This window comes from Schistocerca nitens, chromosome 3 (genome assembly GCF_023898315.1).
Source record: "Schistocerca nitens isolate TAMUIC-IGC-003100 chromosome 3, iqSchNite1.1, whole genome shotgun sequence".
In the NCBI taxonomy this organism is placed as follows: domain Eukaryota; kingdom Metazoa; phylum Arthropoda; class Insecta; order Orthoptera; family Acrididae; genus Schistocerca; species Schistocerca nitens.
In genome coordinates, this window is record NC_064616.1 from 460,681,126 (window position 1) to 460,702,788 (window position 21,663).

Sequence of the window (21,663 nt, forward strand, 5' to 3'; positions counted from 1 at the left end):
TGCTTTGAGTTCTCTCATTTCTTCTCAGTTCGTTTTGACCTTCCCCCTGAGGACAGCATTCCATCTCATGGGGGGAGTCGTCCTGCTCCTTCAAACTGTTGCAATTCACTTGTTCCTTCCTCAGTTGACCTTTTCCCTTTGTACTGTGTACATCCCTCCGTCATTTGATGTCACCAGGTCAGAATTCATCCAGCTTATTGGGCAGCTAACTCACCCCTTTCTGCTGCTTGATGATTTAATGTGCATCATCCCCTTTGAGGTTCTCCCAGAACATGTCTGAGAGGTACCCTCTTGGCTGACTTCTTCAGTCAACTTAACCTCCTCTGCCGTAACAGAGGAGCAACCACATTTCCTTTCAGACTCCATGCACACCTATTCCCATTTGGACCTATCCTTCTGCATTGCCCAGCTTGCCCATCATCTCAAGTGGTCATTCTCTCTGACACATACTTGAGTGACCATTTCCCATGCGCTATCTGTTTGCTGGCTCCCACCCCCCATACATGCACACCCAAATGGCAGCTTACTAAGGCCGACTGTAGGCTTTACTCCTCCCTGGCTACCTTCGACGAACATTTCCCCAGATATGATGATTAGTTAGAGTATCTTACAAACGTTATCCTTACCATCGCAGAATGTTCCATTCTTCACATTTCCTCTTACCACACCGTGTCCCGGTCCCTTGGCGTGCCATGACACAATTCGCACATGGAGACATGCTCTCCGCATTATTAACCATCATCCTACGGAGGCCAGCTGCATTCGTTACAGACAATTGCATGCACAGTGTTGTTATGCTCTTCGGGATAGCAGAAAAGCTAGCTGAATTTCCTATACTAGTTTCGTTAACAGTTCCACACAGGCTTCCTTCGTGTGGGCAATCCTCCGACATCTGCCTGGGACCAAGGTCCATTCCCCAATTTCTGGCCTGACAGTAGCAGATGATGTCATAATGGACCCAGTTGCTATCCCTAACACCTTGGACTATTTTTGGAGATTTTGATCTCCACTCCCTATCACCCTGCCTTCCTCCATTGTAAACAAGTGGAGGCGGCTCGGGTGATACTCTTCTCTTCTCAGAATCATGAGTGCTACAGTGCCACCTTTAGTATAAGGCAACTGGATCATGCTCTCTGTCAGACACCTTTATCCAGGAAAACCGTGTGCCTCAGGGTTCTGTCCTGAGCATCGTCCTCTTTGCTATTGCCATTAACCCTGTTACGGCCTGTTTCCCGCCAGGTGTCTCTGGCTCCCTTTTCGTTGACGATTTTGCCATCTATTGCAGTACTCCATGGACCAGTGCCACTGAGCGGCGTCTTCAGTGATGTCTCGATCATCTTTACTCATGGAGCATCAACAATGGCTTTCATTTTTCCACTTTCAAAATCGTTTGTATGAATTTCTGGCAGCACAATTGGTTTCTTCCACCATCTTTACATCTCAGGCATGTTGCTGTTCTGTTCATTGAAACTACAAAATTCCTGGGGCTCATGCTCGATAGGAAACTTTCTTGATCCTCCCACGTGTCATATCTTGGAGCCTGCTGCACATGGTCCCTCAATATCCTGTGTGTCCTCAGTGGTACTTCCTGGGGAGCAGATCGAGCCACCCTTCTCCATTTGTACCAGTCCCTTGTCTGTTCGACACTAGCATATAGGTATTTCGTTTATGCATCTTACGCCGTCTCAATACCATCCATTTGGCCACTGGCACCTTTTAAAGTATCCTTGCTCAGAGTCTGTATGCAGAAGCTGCCGAACTACCACTGTCCTACCACCATGACTTTCTCCTCAGCAGATATGCATGCCATTTGTGTGCCACATGTGGCCACCCATCCTATGTCGCCACCTTCGATGACTCCTTTGATCGCCAGTATGGGGAGCGTCCCTCTTCTGTTACCTCTTGGAGTTTGTTTTCGACTCTTGCTTTGGCAGCTTAACTACATGCTACCCCACAACTTTTCCAGGAGTGTAAACCCTTCACCACCTTGGCTTCTTGCAGTGGTGCATGTTCACCTTGGCCTTCACTCGCTTCCTAAGGACACTACTCCAGCCTCGCTCTATCGCCTTCAATTTCAAGACTGTCACATGGAACTTCGTGATAATACCTTTTTTGTACACTGATGGCTCTTGGACTGACTGTGGTGTCAGGTGTGCCTTCGTCATTGGCACAGACATTTTCCAGTATCGGCTTCCAGAAAACTGCTCAGTATTTACAGCAGAGATCTTCGCCCTGTATCAGGCCACACAGTGCATCCAATGACTCAGGCTCTTCAATTGTGTCATCTGCTCCCACTCTTTAAGTGCCCTTCAAATCCTCTTTGTGCTGTACACCATCCATCCCATAATGCAATGGCGCCAAGAAAGCTGTCACTTGCTCACTCTTGATGGAGCCTCTGTTGTTTATGTGGGTTCCTGGTCATGTCAGTCTGACATGAAACAAAGCTTCTGACGCTGCTGCCATGGCTGCCATCCTTGTACCTCAGCCCTCTAATTCTTACATTCCCTCCAATGATCTCTGTGTTACTGTCTGTCAGCAGGTGGTGTCACTTTGACATCACCACTGGCCCTACCTTCATGGGAAAAAGGTCCAGGTTATTAAGCCTCTCCCAGTGGCTTGGATGACCACCACGCTGCCCTCTTACTGCGAGGAAATCATTTTAGCTATGTTGCATATTGGCTACTGTCTTTTTTAGCCATCGCCATTTGTTAAGTGGTGCTGCCCCACCACGTTCTACTCATTGCGCTCAACCTTTGATGGTCTACCATTTCCTGACAGAAAGCCCTTTTTTTAACCACTTACATTCTCATTTTTGTTTGCCGTGTGTGTTATCAGCCGTTTTGGCGAACGACACGTGGGCTGTCAACCACGTTGTACATTGTATCTGTCGTAGCAATATGGTGAAGGCCATTTAAATTTTAGTTTGAGACCTCCATTTGTCTGTGGCATATTATATAGACCTTTCTTTATGTCCTTGTTTTTAGCTGTCTTCACTTCCGTCATTTGGGATTAACATGTAGTCATTTTTAACTCCCCTCATTGTCTTTGTGTTCTACAGTTCTGACGTAGACGCGTATGAGCCTAGTTGTTTTTGCATTGTAAAGCAAATCAGAGAGAGAGAGAGAGAGAGAGAGAGAAAGTTGAGAATACCTGTCCGGAACACACAAATCAGGATCTCGGATGACTTGTAGAGGGCATGCTGAAAATCTAAATCTACATGGTTACTCTGCAATTCACACTTAAGTGCGTGGCAGAGGATTCATCGAACCATTTTCGTACTACTTCTCTACCATTCCACTCTCGAATGGTGCGTGGGAAAAAGGAACACCTAAATCTTTCCATTCAAACTCTGATTTCTCTTATTTTATTATGATGATCATTTCTCCCTATGTAGGTGTGTGTCAACAAAAGGCCGGCCGAAGTGGCCGCGCGGTTCTGGCGCTGCAGTCTGGAGCCGCGAGACCGCTACGGTCGCAGGTTCGAATCCTGCCTCGGGCATGGATGTGTGTGATGTCCTTAGGTTAGTTAGGTTTAACTAGTTCTAAGTTCTAGGGGACTAATGACCTCAGCAGTTGAGTCCCATAGTGCTCAGAGCCATTTGAACCATTTTTTGTCAACAAAATATTTTTGCATTCGGAACAGAAAGTTGGTGATTGAAATTTCGTAAATAGATCTCACCACAAAGAAAAGCGCCTTTGTTTCAGTGACTGTCACCCCCAACTCACATATCATATCAGTGACACTCTCACTCCTATTGCATGATAACAAGAAACAGGCTGCCCTTCTTTGCACTTTGTTGATGTCCTCCGTCAATCCTACCTTGTAAGGATCCAATACCACGCAGCAATATTCCAGCAGAGGACGACAAGTGTAATGTAGGCTGTCTCTTTAGTGGGTTTGTCGCATCTTCTAAGTGTTCTGCCAACAAAGCGCAGTCTTTGTTTCGCCTTCCCCACAATATTATCTATGTGGTCTTTCCAATTTAAGTTGCTCGTAATTGTAATTCCTTGGTATTTAGTCAAATTGACAGCCCATAGATTTGTGCGATTTATCGTATACCCAAAATTTATCGGATTTCTTTTAGTACCTATGCGGATGACCTCACACTTTTCTTTGTTTAGTGCCAACTGCCACTTTTCGCACCATACAGACATTCTCTTTAGATCATTTTGTAATTGGAATTGATTGTCTGATGATTTTCCTAGACAGTAAATTACAGCGTCATCTGCAAACAATCTAAGGAGGCTGCTCAGATTATCACCTAGATCATTTATGTAAATCAGGAACAGCAGAGGGCCTATGACACTACCTTGCGGAATGCCAGATATCACTTCTGTTCTACTCAATGATTCACCGTCTTATCACTATGAACTGTGACCTCTCTGAGAGGAAATCACGAATCCAGTCACACAACTGAGACGATATTCCATATGCACGCAATTTGATTAATAGTCGCTTCTGAGGAAAGGTATCAAAAGCCTTCTGGAAATCTAGGAATATGGAATCGATCCGAGATCCCTTGTCAACAGCACTTCTTACTTCACAGGAATAAAGAGCTAGCTGTGTTGCACAAGAATGATATTTTCTGAATCCGTGTTGGTTATGTATCAATAAGTCATTTTCTTCAAGGTGATTCGTAACTTTGGAGTACAGTATATGCTCCAAAATCCAACTGCAAATTGAGGTGAGTGATATGGGCCTGTAATTCAGTGGGTTACCCCTATTTCCTTTCTTGAATATTGATGTGACCAGTGCTACTTTCCAGTCTTTAGGAGCAGACCTTTCGTCAAGTGAGCAGCTGTATATGATTGCTAAGAAAGGTGCTATTGTGTCTGCATACTCTGAAAGGAACCTGATAGGTATACCTTTCTTAAGTGATTTGAGTTGTTTCGCAACACCTAAGATATCTACTTTTATGTCACTCATGCTAACAGCTGTTCTGGTTTCGATTTCTGAAATATTTTCTCCGTCTTCTTTCATGAAGGAAGCACAGAAAACTGTATTTAATAACTCCGCATTAGTGGCACCATCATCGGTAACATTTCCATCCCTATCGCGCAGTGATGGTATGACTGTTTTTTTGCCACTGGTGTACTTTATATATGACCAGACTCTCTTTGGGTTTTCTACCATATTTTGAGACAATGTTTCATTGTGGAAACTATTAAAAGCATCTCACATTGATATCCGCACTAAATTTTGAGCTTCCATGAAACATAGCCAGTCTTGGGGATTATGCGTTTTTCTGAATTTGGCATGCTTTTTTTCATTGCTTCTGCAACAGGGTTCTGACGTGTTTTGTGTACCATGGTGGATCAGTCCCGTCTCTTAATAACTTATGCGGTATGAATCTATATATTGCTGTCGATACTGTATCTTTGAATTTGAGCCATATCTGGTCTACAGTTACATAATTAGCTGGGAAGGAATGGAGACTCTCTCTCTCTTAGGAAGGCATCAAGCGAATTTTTATCTGCTGTTTTAAATAGATATATATTGCGTTTATTTTTAGTGGTTTTGGTTGATATGGTTTTGAGCCTCACTACAATAACCTTGTGTTCACTAATCCCTGTATCCGTTATGACACTCTCTATTAGATCAGAATTATTTGTGGCTAAGAGGTCAAGTGTGTTTTCGCAACTATTTACAATTCGTGTAGGCTCATGAACTAATTGTTCAAAATAATTCTCAGAGAAAGCATTTAGTACAATTTTAGATGATGTTTTCTGTCTACTACCGGCTTTGAACATGTATTTTTGGCAGCAAATCGAGGGTAGATTGAAGTCTCCACCAATTATAACTGTATGCATCGGAATTTTTTGTGTGAAAACACTTAAAGCTTTTTAGATAAAACAATGTTGTTAAGATTTTACATCTGTATTCTTCACGTCTATGTGTTTGCAGCCCTCTGTCGCTATACCCCTGTATTACATGGCATTTTACAATGTTACTGTGTTGGTGCATAGGAAACAGCGTGCTGTAATAGAGCTTCGAATTTGAAGAGTTTGCCCACATATAGAGCACCTTCTTCAATATGACAATGCCAGACCACACACAGGTGCTGTGACATGTGCCGCCATCTAAAGCCTGGGGGGTCACTGTTATCAATCATACTCCATACAGTCCTGACTTGGCCCCATCTTGTTTTCATCTGTTTCCAAATCTTAAAGATCACAGAGTACTTCACTGTGATTCTGATGAAGTGGTGCAAGCAGAGGTGAGTTTGTGGCTGTGTCAACGAAGTCAAACATTCTACAGTAATCATATTGACAAGCTGGTCTCTTGTAGAAGTTTGTCCATCACCAGGGTGATGCTGTTGAGAAATAAATATGTAGACCTGAAGATTAAAGATGCAGAATGTTAATGTTTATTTTATTTAAAAGCTGTAGGAGTTTTCACATAAAAAAAATGCAGGCATTACTTTTCAGCATGCCCTCAGATGCATCACAGACAGAAAAATGTTGCATGTTATGAATAAAATTCATGAAATTTTGAAATATGGAAACTACAGCCACACCAAAATTAAGCTAAAACAAATTACAAACACCTCTCATTCTCACAAACATTACCAACTCCTATGCAAGTAAAATGCTTTCTCAACTAACTAGCTAGCAAAGATTTTTTTGTTCCCTGTGAACAGTTCCAGTAGCCTAGAAAACAAATTGTAAACATAATTAACACAGCAGTGTTTGACCGTAGCTGTAACAAATAAATAGTAGCAATAACATATGCAATAATACCAAAGTGCAGAATAGCCCTAACACCAGTAGTTTCATTTTAGGATATTTTTAAAATTTATTCCAAGCACTTTGTCAGAAAAATCCCTAGGAGCTGCTTCTGACAATCTTCTGACACAGCAATGTGAAGAACAACATGCACAATTAATATTTTTGTTGAAAAATTCTGAATATGATGACTGCAATTTTGAATTACATTTATTCCCATCTAACATTTACTTATTGTTTGACAGTAATAGAAAGGAAAACTCTCAGACGATAGTGAAACACATGTTGCAAAATTTGTATGGTTGAGGAAAAGAGAGAATCTGTTTCATTGAAGTTGGGTTCTTCAAAACGTGTATTGTGTTAAGACTACTGGAATCCCATGTCAGTGGTGCAAAGTGTCTGAATGTTTCTTAAGTAACGTAGATTTTTTTATTTATTTATATCTTCGTGTGTTGTGAGGCTTGCGGGTGTTGTTCAGTATACATGGCAAGGGCTTGTCGATTAATACCATTGACTGAGCCATAGCAGAATATGAGGCCTGCCATTTCCCATGTGGAGTAATAGAACTCCATTTCCATATTTATGTCATTCACATGGTACGGAATCTCTAATCTTATTTTGAAACCACCACAATCTCAATACGTAAATAAGGAATGTCTAATGCAGGAGACAGTTGTAACTTCTATGAGCCACATTAGCACAACAGTCAATAGAATAAATACAGAGACAAACACAACCAATAATAACTGAGCAACAAACTTTAACAGGATGATGGGCTACACTGTTGAATACTGAACATTTATAGCACATGTGAAAAGTATTCTGTCTCTACAGTGGCATTTGTTTCTGCACATATTTTGATAGGAACTTTTTTTTCTAATTTTGACCAATACAATCTTGGAAAAGAATATGTATTTCTTTTAAACTGCCTGAATGCACTATATCTAAAATAACAGGGAAACATGGAATACTATCATTTGCTAGTTCATAGATTTGTGTGTCCCAGTTTAATTGCTCCTCCTGATGGGGAGGGGAAGTGAGTGAATCTATATTGAAAATGTAAAGCATTTTTGACCAGTGACATGCAGTCTTAAGTTATAGTTCCTTCCACAGTTTTGAGTACTATTTGTCCAAAAAATCTTATACTTTTCTTCTCAACATTTATTCGACATAATCTGTTTTAATTTTGTCATGTAATCTACTTTAGTAACAACAATAGGTAGCAGGCTGTTCTTAGACTTGTAGTGAAGTACTTGAATTTATTTATTTTTTTCTATAGTTCAGTTCACTTTGTTAGTAGTTTCATTTTTACGTTATACATTTGGAGTAATCTTTCTGAATTCTGAATTCATTATTTTAGTTCATTCCTGTATCTTTTTCTTGTTGGCTACTGTTGTTCTTGATATTATTTTTTAATTTATATTTTTCTCTTTCTATCTCACCTAATTCTCTTTTATGGCTGAGGATATTTATTTCGCTTGCAGGAACTCTTTAAACATGCTTTATGAAAAAGAAAAACTGAAAAGTGATTGCTACAAAAGTGACATTTCATCAGTTAACCAAACGTAATAGAGGATGATGCTGTAGTGAAAGTTAGAATTTCACAGGACATGAAAATTAATAAATGTACAGATATATATATATAAAATTTTGACATTAGTATTTTATTTTGTAAAAAGCTATTTGAAGTGAGGGCTTTATTCAAGAGGGGTAAAATTATATGACATTTCCACCCCAGATTGATTTTTTTAAATTGTAATAGTTTGTCTTCAAATATTGTGTAAATTTAGTGAAGATTAGTGTTTGATGAAACTTCATCAAATCTGTTTTCATATTTGGCACAGAGCATTTTCTCAAACTGTTGATGTGTATACATTTAATTTGGTACACACATTGTGAGAAATTGTAAATGATACATATAGATTACAATGAATAAAGAATGAAAAAACTGAATAAAGACATTTTTATTAAAGTATTGAATATGTAAAAGCCCGAACTCTGCTAAACAATTTATAAGTTTTATTGTTTTCAGTCATTTTAATGAAAGACAGACATGGTGATTCTTCACATAATATTTTTTTTTTTTTTTTAATATTTTGAAACTTTTATGACTGCTTATATAATTTCAAATCTCTTTGTGTTGATGGAACTGCAGTATGTCAGTTCAGTTATAATGTTGTACACCTTGCTACACATGAAATGTTTTAGTGCTTTGACATGTGTAGTCACAGTCCATGTACATCTCTGCAGTTCGGTGTGTGATTGACATGAGCAGCATGTTTTGATCACTTTTGTTTCTAAGTAACAGGAAATAAAGATTTGATGATGTTATCATATTGTTTGTCAATGTTACAGGTATAGAAACTTATGCATGGAGGAGGAGATTAATTCTTGTAGTGTTGATCATCTTAAGATTCATATAAGCAATCAGCAATTTCTGTCAGGTGTAGGAAAAAAAGATGGAATACCTAACAGTAGAACGCATGATCAAAACACAGCTAACATTTTTGGGAAACACTGGCATGTTTGTATAATGTTTCAGTTTTACGTTTCCTTTTGATTTTGAACATTGTCATGCCTACTGAGTAAGCATTATGAACTATATAAGTAGCTATCTGTTTTGTTTTGTGTATCCTGATACAGTACTAATTTAAAGAAGTGAATAATGTTTAAAGTGTGTCGGAGATTTTCCCCTTTCGCTAGTGGCTTCAGTGCCACTGAGGAAGTGCTCTACTCTTTTAACAGTATAAATGAGTTAACATCTGCTAGTATGCTACTGATTTTAATATGTTAATAATATGATGCTCGAAAGGCAAACCACAGGAAACTTCACCTGTAAATGTAGCATCCTCACAGAAGGCAGGGAAAGACAGACAAAATATTGTATTATGTTGTGGCCATTGACATCTGCCTGAGGGAACTGGCAAGTCCCTCAAGTAACATCAGCATACCCCACACATTTTCCCTCCACAGCAAACTCGTCACCGCCAAGGAACAAGAGAACAAAAGAAAGAGGAAAAATGTACTGATAAGATTGCTGCTATACTTAAATGGAAGTTCAGTGGGTTCAGGGCATGTGGAGGAAATAAGGCTTCTAGGTCAGGGAAGACAGGTGTGTGTAATTTTGCTGGTGTCAGTTTGAACTCTCTGATGCCCTCACACTACATACATGGCTAAAGCCTCTGCAAAAACAATGAGCATAGTGGGGAGATAGCTAAAGTAAGAGTCTTTTCACACCACTTAGTGTTTTCCCCATCACCAACAGCCTACAAGCAGTCAATGTATCCGTGCATGTGCATCATAGATTAACAGTATGTTCCCTCTACTGGCCGCCACTTAAGACTTAGATGAATGAGCTATCATTAGATCATCAAGCAGATTGCCTTGTACACACACACACACACACACACACACACACACACACACACACACTCACTCACTCCTACTACTACTACTACTACTACTACTACTCAATGGGAAGTGGTTGTTGACTTTTACTCCAGTAACTGTGTCCATATCTTGATTCACCAGCCAGAAAACAGTGTCTGAAAGAAAGCCACAATAGTGGGTGTTCAGTAAGCCAAACTGGATGCTGTGCAGCCTATTCTAAGAGGCTGCTGTAATGTGAATCACTCTCCAGACCAATGTCCAAGGCATAGCCTAGACAATTACACTAGTATTACCACTAGTATCAGTCTGGGTCCATCTTATTATCTTTTTCATGCCACAGAATGTCCACTGCGAGAGGCAACTGGGACTTCATTTCCACCAATTGAGAAGAATATGGCTGTCCCTTCTTCATATGAAAGCTGGATTCTCTATTGTCTACAACTTGTGATTCATCTCTTGCTCATGATTTTTTTCTTCAACTTGCAACAAAAACAACATTTCAGTTACAGCTGAAAGCTAGCTTGAGGAATGAGCGAAAAAAAGTTTTAATTTTTCATTTGAATGGTTTGTGTGTGTCCTCTTTAACCATTCATGTTCTGTTTATTTCTTTGGTGAACTGAAGATGAGAGACCTATTGATATTTTTAAGGAATGAGTGAGGTTTCTGGTTCTCACCTTTGATTTTAAGCTTACCTGGTTTCCATACCTTGTGGGCCTGAAAACACTGTTTGTGAAAGCTCTAAATATTTTGGAATGCATTGATAACAGTTCATGGGGAACAAACGAAATCTGTTTACTCCAGGTTTATGAAGTCGCCGTACTGTCATGTCTCAGTTTTGTGTACACAGTGTATGAGTCTGCAAGAGCCTCTAATTTAAAAATGTTCGAAATGGTGCATAATGAGAGAATTCCCTTGTCCATAATGAGCCTTTAGGACCAGTCTTATTTGTAGCCTTCGTGCTGAGACTGGTTAGTAAACGCTTAGCTTGGCATTGCAACCTTATGAAATAATATCCACGCTACAGGCACCTGAATATCCCATTGCTACTTGACCACCAATGAAAAGACTTTTCAGTTATTGACTTCAAGCAACAATGACAAGTGGGATCTGCACAAAGCACTGCGTTTTAGAAAAGGATGTGCCTCATATTTAAGTTTTATGCCCAGGGTGGAGCAGATATCTATCTTGACTTTTAAAGACACCCAAAATTATTTTAGTTGGGACCAACTGTGTGAAGAAGTGCACTCAAGGTTAAATTTTTTATGTCCTCGTCTTACAACATTTTAAATGAGCTTCACAATTTTAATAATATAGACTGATGGCTGTTGTTTTACCTTCGCACCATGTGGTCAGGATCTTTCCTACCCAGTGATTATGCCCTATATTTAATGCAGAACCACATGCAATCCTGAAGTCATTGGATTGAGAGAGGCATAATCAAAGCAAAAAAGTTTCTCAAGTACTCCACTTACATATATTTTTGGATAGGGTCTGCCTTTAGCAAAACACAATTTTGTTTTTTAACCCATACATGTTTCACTGCAGTTGCAGCATCTTCGGTGGGCTTTTATTTTGTGGCTGTTAAAGATAATGAATGTTCTTTACTGTTTGTATACATGTAAATATTAGTTTTTAAAAATCATAATTACAGATATTTGAAGAAACACACAAAATTATGAGTTCATACCTTTTTACCTCATGGTATGGTTTTCCTGATGTGTAATGTTTCTACAGTGACTGTTATGTTTCACAGTTTATCATCTGCAATCACTTACACCTTAAAGTAGACAAATTATTTAAACAAAACTGTCACTGTAGAAACATAATATATCAGGAAAACCACACCATGTGGTAAAAAGGTATGAATTTATAATTTTGTGTGTTTCTTCAAATATCTGTAATTATGATTTTTAAAAACTAATATTTACATGTATGCAAACAGTAAAGAATATTCTTTATCTTTAACAGCCATAAAACAAAAGCCTACTGAAGATGCTGCAACTGCAGTGAAACATGTTTGGATTAAAAAAACAAAATTGTGTTTCGGTAAAGGCGGACCCTACCCAAAAACATACATACTGTTAAAGCAAACATGAGAAAAAAGAGATTCAACCCAAAGATGATTACTCCAACTACCTTAGTGATCTACAGGCATTGCAGTAAATTTAGCCAGCATAGAAAATGGGACAAAAAATAAAGGACAAAATGCTTCTCCTTCAGCAAAAGGGGAAATGCTTACCAAGCTACATGGAAGCTTGGGAAAATGAGCAAGCAGCAAAGAAGACCTGTAGGGACCACAATGTGCCATTCCCTTGAGGCTGTTATCTCATTGTTGAGTCAGTGTCATGCAGCTGTGACTGGCAGTGAGGGACAATAAGTTGCACTCGGTGACACCAAACATCTGACCTTCACATACCTCATATCAGTCACTCCAGTATAACCTTTACCCACCTCCAAATAGTGCACTATTCGTGTAACTCATGGTTTTATACTTACTGCAAGACTGCTACCCCCCACAGTATGTGATTGCTGTGGCACACAAATTGTGGTATGCCACATTCTAACTGAGCACATATTGTATTTCAGTGAGAGGGTGGAATCAAATTTAAGTGGGGATCTGCCCTCTATTTTAGCTAACAATGAGCAAGTATAGTAAAGCTTTTAAAAATTTGTGTTTTGAGGACTCAAACCTAAGCTTTTGGGCTGCATGTTTTAGTGTGTTGCAAAGTGACTGATACATCCTCTTTTTTTTAGCCCAGCTTTATTTTAATTCTCCTTGAAGTTTTTCTGTTTTACCACAGTTAAACAAAAAAAAATTGTTAGTTTTCTGAAGACCTAGCTGTCATGCACCCAAACATATTATCATTAGTCGGTCATCAGCTATGATAGTCAATGGTTATTGTAGATTGCAACAGTGGATTGAAAAGCGACAGTGTAGCAAATCACTTTCCTGGTCAGTATTGTATAACAACACTGGGTATACAGTCCTACTGTCGATGGTCATCACCTCACTATGAGTTACAGAAACCACTGCCCCACACATGTAGTTCTGCTCATCACATGTTGCAGGACACAGACAGAAACTCAGGAAGAGTAAAACATCCGTTGTGTACTCAAAGCTTGCAGACAGCTTCCCTGGCCTCTTAATAAGTTTGGTACACTTTAGGGTTAGGTTGTTTGGGGAAGGAGACCAGACAGCGAGGTCATCGGTCTCATCGGAGTAGGGAAGGACGGGGAAAGAAGTCGGCTGTGCCCTTTGAAGGGAACCATCCCAGCATTTGCCTGGAGCGATTTAGGGAAATCATGGAAAACCTAAATCAGGATGGCCGGACGCAGGATTGAACCGTCGTCCTCCTGAATGCGAGTCCAGTGTCTAACCACTGCGCCACCTCGCTCGGTGGTACACTTTAGTACATGCCAGTGTCGGAGTATGAGTGTACTGAAATCCATATGAGGCAGTGCAACCTGCTTTCCAACAGGACATCGTTAGGCAAATAGGAGAGGTGTTCTGGTATAGGATGTTGACATGGGGCTGTTGATGTGCTTTTCACTGTATGTCAGTGGCAAATGATGTAGAAAGCTATTTTCCAGTCATGTGAATCCAGTGGTTTGCCTGCTGCACCTCGCAGTTGACATTAATCTTGAACGTAACAATGCGCTGTCCTGTACATCATGAACTGTTTTGGACCGGTTAGAGAAACATAATTGATGTTTATTGCAAATGCTCTACAAACATTATGTTGCTGTGTGGTCTGGTCAAGTCATTTTGTGTGTCATTGTGTTGAACACATATGGAACACCATTAAGTGACAGGATACACCTTCAACCCTGCTCCAATCAATCTCCTTGTTTAATTACTGTTTACTTGGGTCCACAGCCTTACAGTATTTCGTAGTGTATAAACATGTTAAATGTTACAGGATTTAAGTTAACTTGTTACTTCTGTAGAGAAAATGTGGAGAAAGGAAATTGTTTTAATTTCAAGACTATTGACATCATTAAATTTTGCTGAGAGCAGCACTTAGAAGCTTATGCAACAGAAATAGTATTTCATAATAAGTCCTTTATAATAAGTATATGCAGAGCACCTTCAGGAAACTTTAACCTCTTCATAAATATCTGGAAGTTCTTTTGTCCCATCTCACAGGAAGGAAAAAAAAAAGAAAAAAACATGGTTGCTGGTGATTTTAATGTGGATTTTGAAAAGCTCTATAAGTGAACAATTATTGCAATCAGTAACATTGTCATTCAATTTAATTCCTTCTGTGAACTTAGCAACCAGGTTATGTAAATGCTCTGAGACTGCTAATGATGATATCTTTGTAGACAAATCTAGCGAAAAAAGTAATATCACAAAACCAATAGTAAATGGGATATCTGATCATGACATGCAGCGCCTTGTGTTAAAGGTTGTAGTTTGTCAGGATAAAAAAGTATTAAATGTGAGTACAGCAGGGTAAGAAATCAGTCAAAAATTGAGAATTTTAGGGAATTGCTCAGAGACATGAACTGGATAGGTGTTTACAATTCTTCTGACTCAAATGGAAAATACGAAGTATTTATTAATATAGTTACTTCCTCTTTTGAAAATTGTTTTCCCCTAAGGTAACTCAAATCAAACATAAGTTTAAAAATAAACCATGGATTACAAAAGGAATAAGGATATCATGTGGGACAAAAAGGTTGTTGTATCTGCTATCTAGGAACAGCTCTTGTGTTGGCATTGTAATGCATTACAAGGAATAGTGACCACAGTCTCCGGCAGCTGAAGCCAGACTACGAACAGCAGCACATGATGGGAGTGGCAACCGAGTTGGGGGTAAGGAAAAGGCCAGGGCGGGGGAGCAGGTATTGTTTAGGGATGGACTAATATATTGTGTGGGTTCAGTGGGTGGCGGAATACCACTGTTCGGGGGGGGGGGGGGGGTTGGAGGATAGTGGGTAGAGAATCTCATTTCAGGGCACGGCGAGAGGTAGCGGAAACCCTGGCAGAAAATGTAATTCAGTTGCTCCAGTCTAGGATGGTACTGCGTAAATAGGGGAATGCTCCTCTGTGGCCAGACTGTGGGATTTTGGGAGGTGGCAGGTGACAGGAAAGATAAGGCATGGGATACCTGATTTTGTACAAGGTTGGAAGAGTAATTATGGTCTGTGAAGGCCTCAATGAGACCCTTGGTGTATTTTGAGAGGGACCACTCACCACTGCAGATGCAACAACCACTTGTGGCTAAGCTGTATGGGAGGGACTTCTTGGTATAGAATGGATGGCAGCTGTCGAAGTGGAGGCATTGCTGGTGCTTGGTAGGTTTGATATGGACAGAGGTACTGATTTAGCCATCTTTGAGATGGAGGTCAACATCAAGGAAAGTAGCTTGTTGAGTAGAGTAGGACCAGGTGAAGCAAACAGGGGAGAGGGTGCTGATGTTCTGGAGGAATGTGGATAGCATGTCCTCACCCTCAATCCAGATCACAAAGATGTCACCAGTGAATCTGAACCAGGTGATTTGTTTAATATTCTGTTTAGTACAGATTCCCTAGATGGCCGATGAATAGGTAGGCATAGGATGGTGCCATGCGGGTGCACATAGCTGTACTCCAGATTTATTTGTAGGTAATGCCTTCAAAAGAGAAGTAATTGTGGGTGAGAATATAGTTGGTCATGGCACCTACGAGGGAGGTTGTTGGTTTGGAATCAATCGGGCGTTGGGAAAGGTAGTGTTAAATAGCGGTAAGGCCATGGGCATTAGGGATGCTAGTGTAAAGGGAGGTGGCATCAATAGTGATGAGCAGAGCACTGTGTGGTAAAGTAACAGGAACTGTGGAGAGTTGGTGGATGAAATTGTTGGTATCCTATATATAGGAGAGTAGGCTACAGATAATAGGCTGCTCTATGAGAGCAGAGATTCTCTCAGTGGGGGCACAGTAACCTGCCCAAATGGTGTAGCCTGGGTATTTGTGTTTATGGAATTTGGAAAGCATGCGAAGGTAGGTGTGGAGGGAGTAGTAGGGGTCAGGAGGAAGATTGACTCCAGGAAGAGGTTCTGGGATGGGCCTAAGGATCTGAAGAGAGACTGGAGACCCTGCTGGATTTCTGGAACAGCGTCACTGTGGGAGGGTTTGTTAGTGGATGAATCTGATAGCTGGCAGAGTCCTTCAGCCAGATAATCCTTGTGGTTCAAGACAACAGTGGTGGAGCCTTTGTCAGCACATAGGATTATAAGGTTGGAATCAGTTTTTAGGTGATGGATTTTGGTTCTTTCTGGAGATGTGAGATTAGGTTGCAAGTTGCGGGATTTGGGGAATGATGACGAGGCAAGGTTTGAGGTTAAGAAATTCTGGAAAGGTAACGGGGTGATTTGGGGGCAGTGGGGGTGGATCATGGTTGGATGGGGAGGAGTGAACTGAGTCAGGCAGGGTTCAACATTGGTGTTCGGTTGAGTCTAATTGGTTGAGTTGGTGGCGAGGAAGTGTTTCCACTGTAGGGGCCGAGAGAAGGAGAGAAGATCTTTAACAAGTTCTGCATGATTGAATTTGGGAGTGGGGCAAAAGATGAGGTATTTGAAAAGGATTGATAGTTCTGTTGGGCTAAGTATTTTGGACGAAAGGTTCAGGAATGTGTTTCGGGTCTGTTTAGGTTCTGCCTCTCTCGTCATGTGCTGCTGCTGTTTGTAGTCTGGCTTCAGCTACCAGAGACTGTGCATGTAAGTGTGTGTGTGTGTGTGTGTGTGTGTGTGTGTGTGTTTGACAAAACCTTGTTGGCCGAATGCTTGTTTTGTGGCAGTCTTTTTAATGTGCCTATTTGGGACTCAGTATCTCCGCCATATGGTGAGTAGCAAAAAACGGAAGTGTTATTTATTGTTAGGGATACAAAGGAATAGAAAAGGAAAATTGAAAAACACAAAATGAAAATTCAGACAATGTCATTATTTTTATGTTATGGTTTCATAAAATTGTTCCTCAGTATTTGAAATGTTGCCATGCCCGCATTGTAAACTGAGAAAGAAATTATGCTGACAAGGAGGTATAAAGTTCAATAGGTCCACCATATTCTTTTGATTGCTTCTATGTTGATTTTTTCATGAGGGAAGCTGTTTGAAATTGAAGCTGAGCAACGCTCATTGACATGCATCCACCCCTGTTCACAGAAGCATGCCCTTTCCTCAAATCAAGCTCCTGGATTTCATTGTTGACATTATGTTCTGGTTTATAAAAAACAGATGTTCCATGAGATTTGTCATGGTTGATGTGACATATTTTGAGCAATATGCTTTCATTTCCAGCAACTTTATTTTTCTTTTTACCCCCCTTGGTGACACGCCCTTGAAAGTCTTGGTCAGAAAATCTGAATGTTGCATTTTATTAATCACAAACTTACTCATTATGACACAGTGGTGGCAGACCTGATTCCCACAAGTGTTTGGACATTTGGACATACACCACTAGACTACCAGGGTGCTCAGCAGTTTCGTTCAGTGCAAGTGAACCATTGAACTAAGACCCATGTCACTTGTCTGATACTAAGATCTGTGTGTCTAGTAATGGTAAATGGTGTCAGCCCATTTTTCAATTTTTGTGACATACACCACTTGACAACCAACCTGCCCATAAGGGAATATGGTTTGACAAGAGAAGCATGTCCTCTTAATTGGATTGAATATGTATTGATGCATTTATTGTTGAGTTATCACTTGGAAATGGCAATACTCCAAAATCACAGTTGTGAGATACATAAACTGTGTAGGCAGGGCATGTAGTTCCTCCAAATTTCTTAAGCTGGAGGGACATAAAGGTTGAGTGGTTATGGATCAGGATGACTTCCAAACGTATATGATGTCTTGTGGAATCCATGTCGTGACCTTTTGCCACCGTCATGTGAGGAAATAAGGTAGGTGTGTGTAATTAAGTTGCCCATGAGGGAAATTTTTAGGATACGACATTGTGTGGATAGAAATTTCCATTGTCTTTCAATTGGATTCAATGACTGGTCCATAATTGCTCACGCTCTTAGTTAATCACCAGTTTTACTCATGTCAGGAAACTGAATTTGTCCTTCTTGCCAATCATACGTAGCAATGGGTGTAGAAGCATCAACAACAAACATTTTTATGCAGATGATTAATTTTATGGATGTGTAGTGACGTGCAGCATACTTACCAACTAGGATGGTTAAGTTTTCAGTTATTCACAGTTTGGAAGTGGTCATTGGTTTAGACAGGCAAATGGCTAGCTATCACACCCACACTATACACTGTACAGTAACTGCCCACACCTTGTTAAACATTTCAGTTACTTATTATGCGTTCTCTGTGTCACTGCCGTATAATGTAATAAGCTACTTGTTTTCCATTTGCATGAACTAGGTTCCCATATTTTGAAATACCTTTATTTTACATCCTTGCAGTAGATCTGACAAATGTAAAGTGGAAACAGGCTACATGTTCAAATAAAATTATGACAAAGACTGTGAAGTCTATAATTTAATTAAAAGACGGTTTCAAATGTATGAGTGTGTGTGAATATACATAGCTGATTTTGCCATTAAAACATAACTCATAATGCTTTCAAAAATAGTTTGTTATTTTTATCAATTTACAAGAAGTTTAGTGAGCTGCAAACTTACCAGTTTTGTAGGACAATCCCTTTAGCACTAACAATAAGTTCTTGATTTTTAAGTACAGTTTTTCATAGCTTTGGCTAAGTCAACCAGTGCTTCAAAAATTGATAATTTCGGCAAATGTTTAAAGATTTGGCTGTATTTTAAAAACGTAATTGAACACTATTATAACTTGAAGCATTATAGCTTAAGGTAATGTATATGAATTGTGTGATTTATCAAAATTACCTTAGGAAGATGTCCTTATAAGCCCAGTAGCAACATGTTCTCTTCTTTTTTACATACTGTCAAAAGAATTATGTCACATCATTGAAAGAATTAATTAAATCTAAGTTTGGTACCACAAAATATGTAACCGTGCAGGGTGAAATTAAACGTATGGTAAGCCCTTTCAGTTTCAGACAAGTAGTGTTTGCTATCACTAGTGTGTTAACAAATGGATCCGCTGATGGGTACATAGGAATAGTAAGAGATCCTTTGCATAGGTCTGTTGTAAAGCCTGTAGAATTGCATGATGTTTCTTTATAAAACAGAACTATTTCCAAAACGTTACTTATAGTCAGTCAAACGCTTAGTTATGGATTTGCAACTCAGTCCTTAACTGTCAAGGACAATTTTGAGTTCCTCAGTTACAAAATTAAAGATTGTACTGAAGTAGATATGGAAATGATCTGCTGTGTTTGTGAACTGGGAACTGGCAACATTCATCATTTAAATACATTTTTGATCACTTAGATTTTCTGTACAATAAAATTAAATCCACAGTATATATGTGAAGCTCTTTTGTCAATTTTTTTAATGTTACTTAGACATCCACACATGAAAACTTATATTTACCATTTACAGGAAACAAAAGCTACTGGTACTGTAATCCTTCCAACTTCCTACCACCCACTAAGTCACAAACCTGCACCTTTTAACCTTTATGGTGCAATTCCTCATTTCTATTTCCTTATTTGAATCACTTTTTCAGACAGATGTATGGATGGACAAGCACATTAATTTCAGCAGCGCCTACAACTCTAATCTGAATCATATGGGAAAACAAAAATTATTAGTATGTCTCTACACTGGTCAAAAGAAACCAGTCAGTAATGACAAAATAGTGCTCAACTTTAATTTTTCTGACACCCTGGTCTGTGCCATGTTGTTCCTCTAGTGGTTCTTGAAAAATTCATTTTGTTAGTTAGGTCAGTCAGTTTCATCTTCTCTCCAAAATTAGAATAGGAGCCAATAATCTCTCTGCTACACCCCATTTCTCTTCCAATGAAACCATTCACCTATTGCTCACAAACCGATCTCGGCTCTTGTGTGTGACATGTTACCAGAATTACCTAGAAATAATATGCAAAAGAGATTGGGAAGTGGCTGGGTACCAGACTTGTAGAAACAAGGTGCACTGAATTCACATTTCTTAAACTAAACAGTCTACAACAAGTGAAATAAAAATTGTAAAGTTTTGTGAGACACGTTGTACCGTACTGATAGTTAAAGTTCAGTGGGAGAAAAAACAAACCGGCCCTGGTTTATCAACAGTCACTACAGCTTTAAACTCCACTGATGCAGTACATTCACAGCTTTTTTTTTCAGCTCCCCGACTGTTTCATGGGTATTGGAAGGTTTCTTCTTTTCACTTAGTACACAGGCATTTCCAGACAGATACAGCTTTTACACAACTAGCTGTTTAAAGTGAAGCAGCTGGTCTGACACTAGAGTTGTAAACATGGTACATAATAAGTTATGATAGACCACACTTCAAAAGCACAAACTACTGACAAGAAAAAAGAAGAAAGAAAAAGGTTTGGGCTACAGAACTGATTACAAGATTGTAAGCTTTAAATTAAATGGAAAAATCTGTTTACTGAAACAAAATCTCGGACCTACTCAAGTTTGCTCCAGTTGCCAGCCCTTTTGTTACATCAAACACACGATTTATATGTTGTGCATTTGCCTTCATTTCTATTCCCTTGATGAACTGTTTTATTCAGTTCACTTGATAAAATGAATAAGGCGGTATGTTATACCGCAGGTCTAGTAAACCAATAATAAATAACGGTAGCAACTTTTGAAAGCGTTAAAATTACAGATTTATTTGCAAACAGTCAGCTGCATATGTTCACACACTCTTCTACATCTGAAACCATCTTAAAACTGTTTCAGATTAAATACTGTAGGAATTTTATGAGTTGGAAAAATTGTGACACCTCATCTCTGTATGTCAATAACCACTCAAAACCAATAATGTGCTTCCCTTCAAGGTTAATACAAAACATTTTTCTTCTGAAATACAGAGGATGATGAAGCTCTCTCACACACAATCTGCGAATCCATCCTTTTAAATGGAAGGAAGCTATTGACATGGCTGTTTGATTGGTAAACTATCACTTATTAATACTGTTGCTTCTAGCTGAGAATGAGAATGATTTATTATTGGTTGTGGAACAAAGTGAATGGTCATTTATCACATTTGTAGGACTGTTTTAGTTATGTATGGATGACACTGCTCACTAAAAACAAAATTATTGCCGTCTCAAATGTGTTGCATTTGCATTGCAAAGCAAATTACATTCCTAATATTTTATAAAATACTGCACAGTGGGCTTAGAGTATTCAAAATTGTACTCAATATATTTTCCCACTCTAAAGAGCAGTTTTGAAGGTACCGTACAGTGAATAGGCCTGAGCACTTCAAAATAAAGAAAAAAACTAAGTAATTGTAAGAGATCTTTACTATCAGTGATTCCTTTTGTTGGAAGTTTGTTAAATGTTTTCAGAGTTGGTTGAATTCTCGAGAGATGGTTTTCATGCTAGTGTTCATATTGTGAGGGCTGACAGTTTATTATGGTACTTGTCCTGGATGACAGTAATGTAATATATCTATGTCTGTTAGTGGAACATTTTTAATTTCACATGTTTCTATATCAACTTATTGTG

The 21,663-nt window shown here is 39.3% G+C and overlaps 1 protein-coding gene across 3 annotated transcripts in view; it reads left to right on the top strand.

Moving 5' to 3' along the window:
- Window positions 1-21,663, top strand: part of LOC126248384 (uncharacterized protein DDB_G0271670-like) — a 201,912-nt gene that overhangs the window by 96,135 nt on the left and 84,114 nt on the right. The window contains exon 6 of one of the 3 annotated variants that reach the window (XR_007545470.1): window positions 8,210-8,561. The exons of the other annotated variants lie outside the window; for them this stretch is intronic. The gene's annotated coding sequence lies outside the window, so the exon portion shown is untranslated. Of the gene's footprint in view, window positions 1-8,209; window positions 8,562-21,663 lie in introns of those variants that run through there. 3 annotated transcript variants of the gene reach the window in all.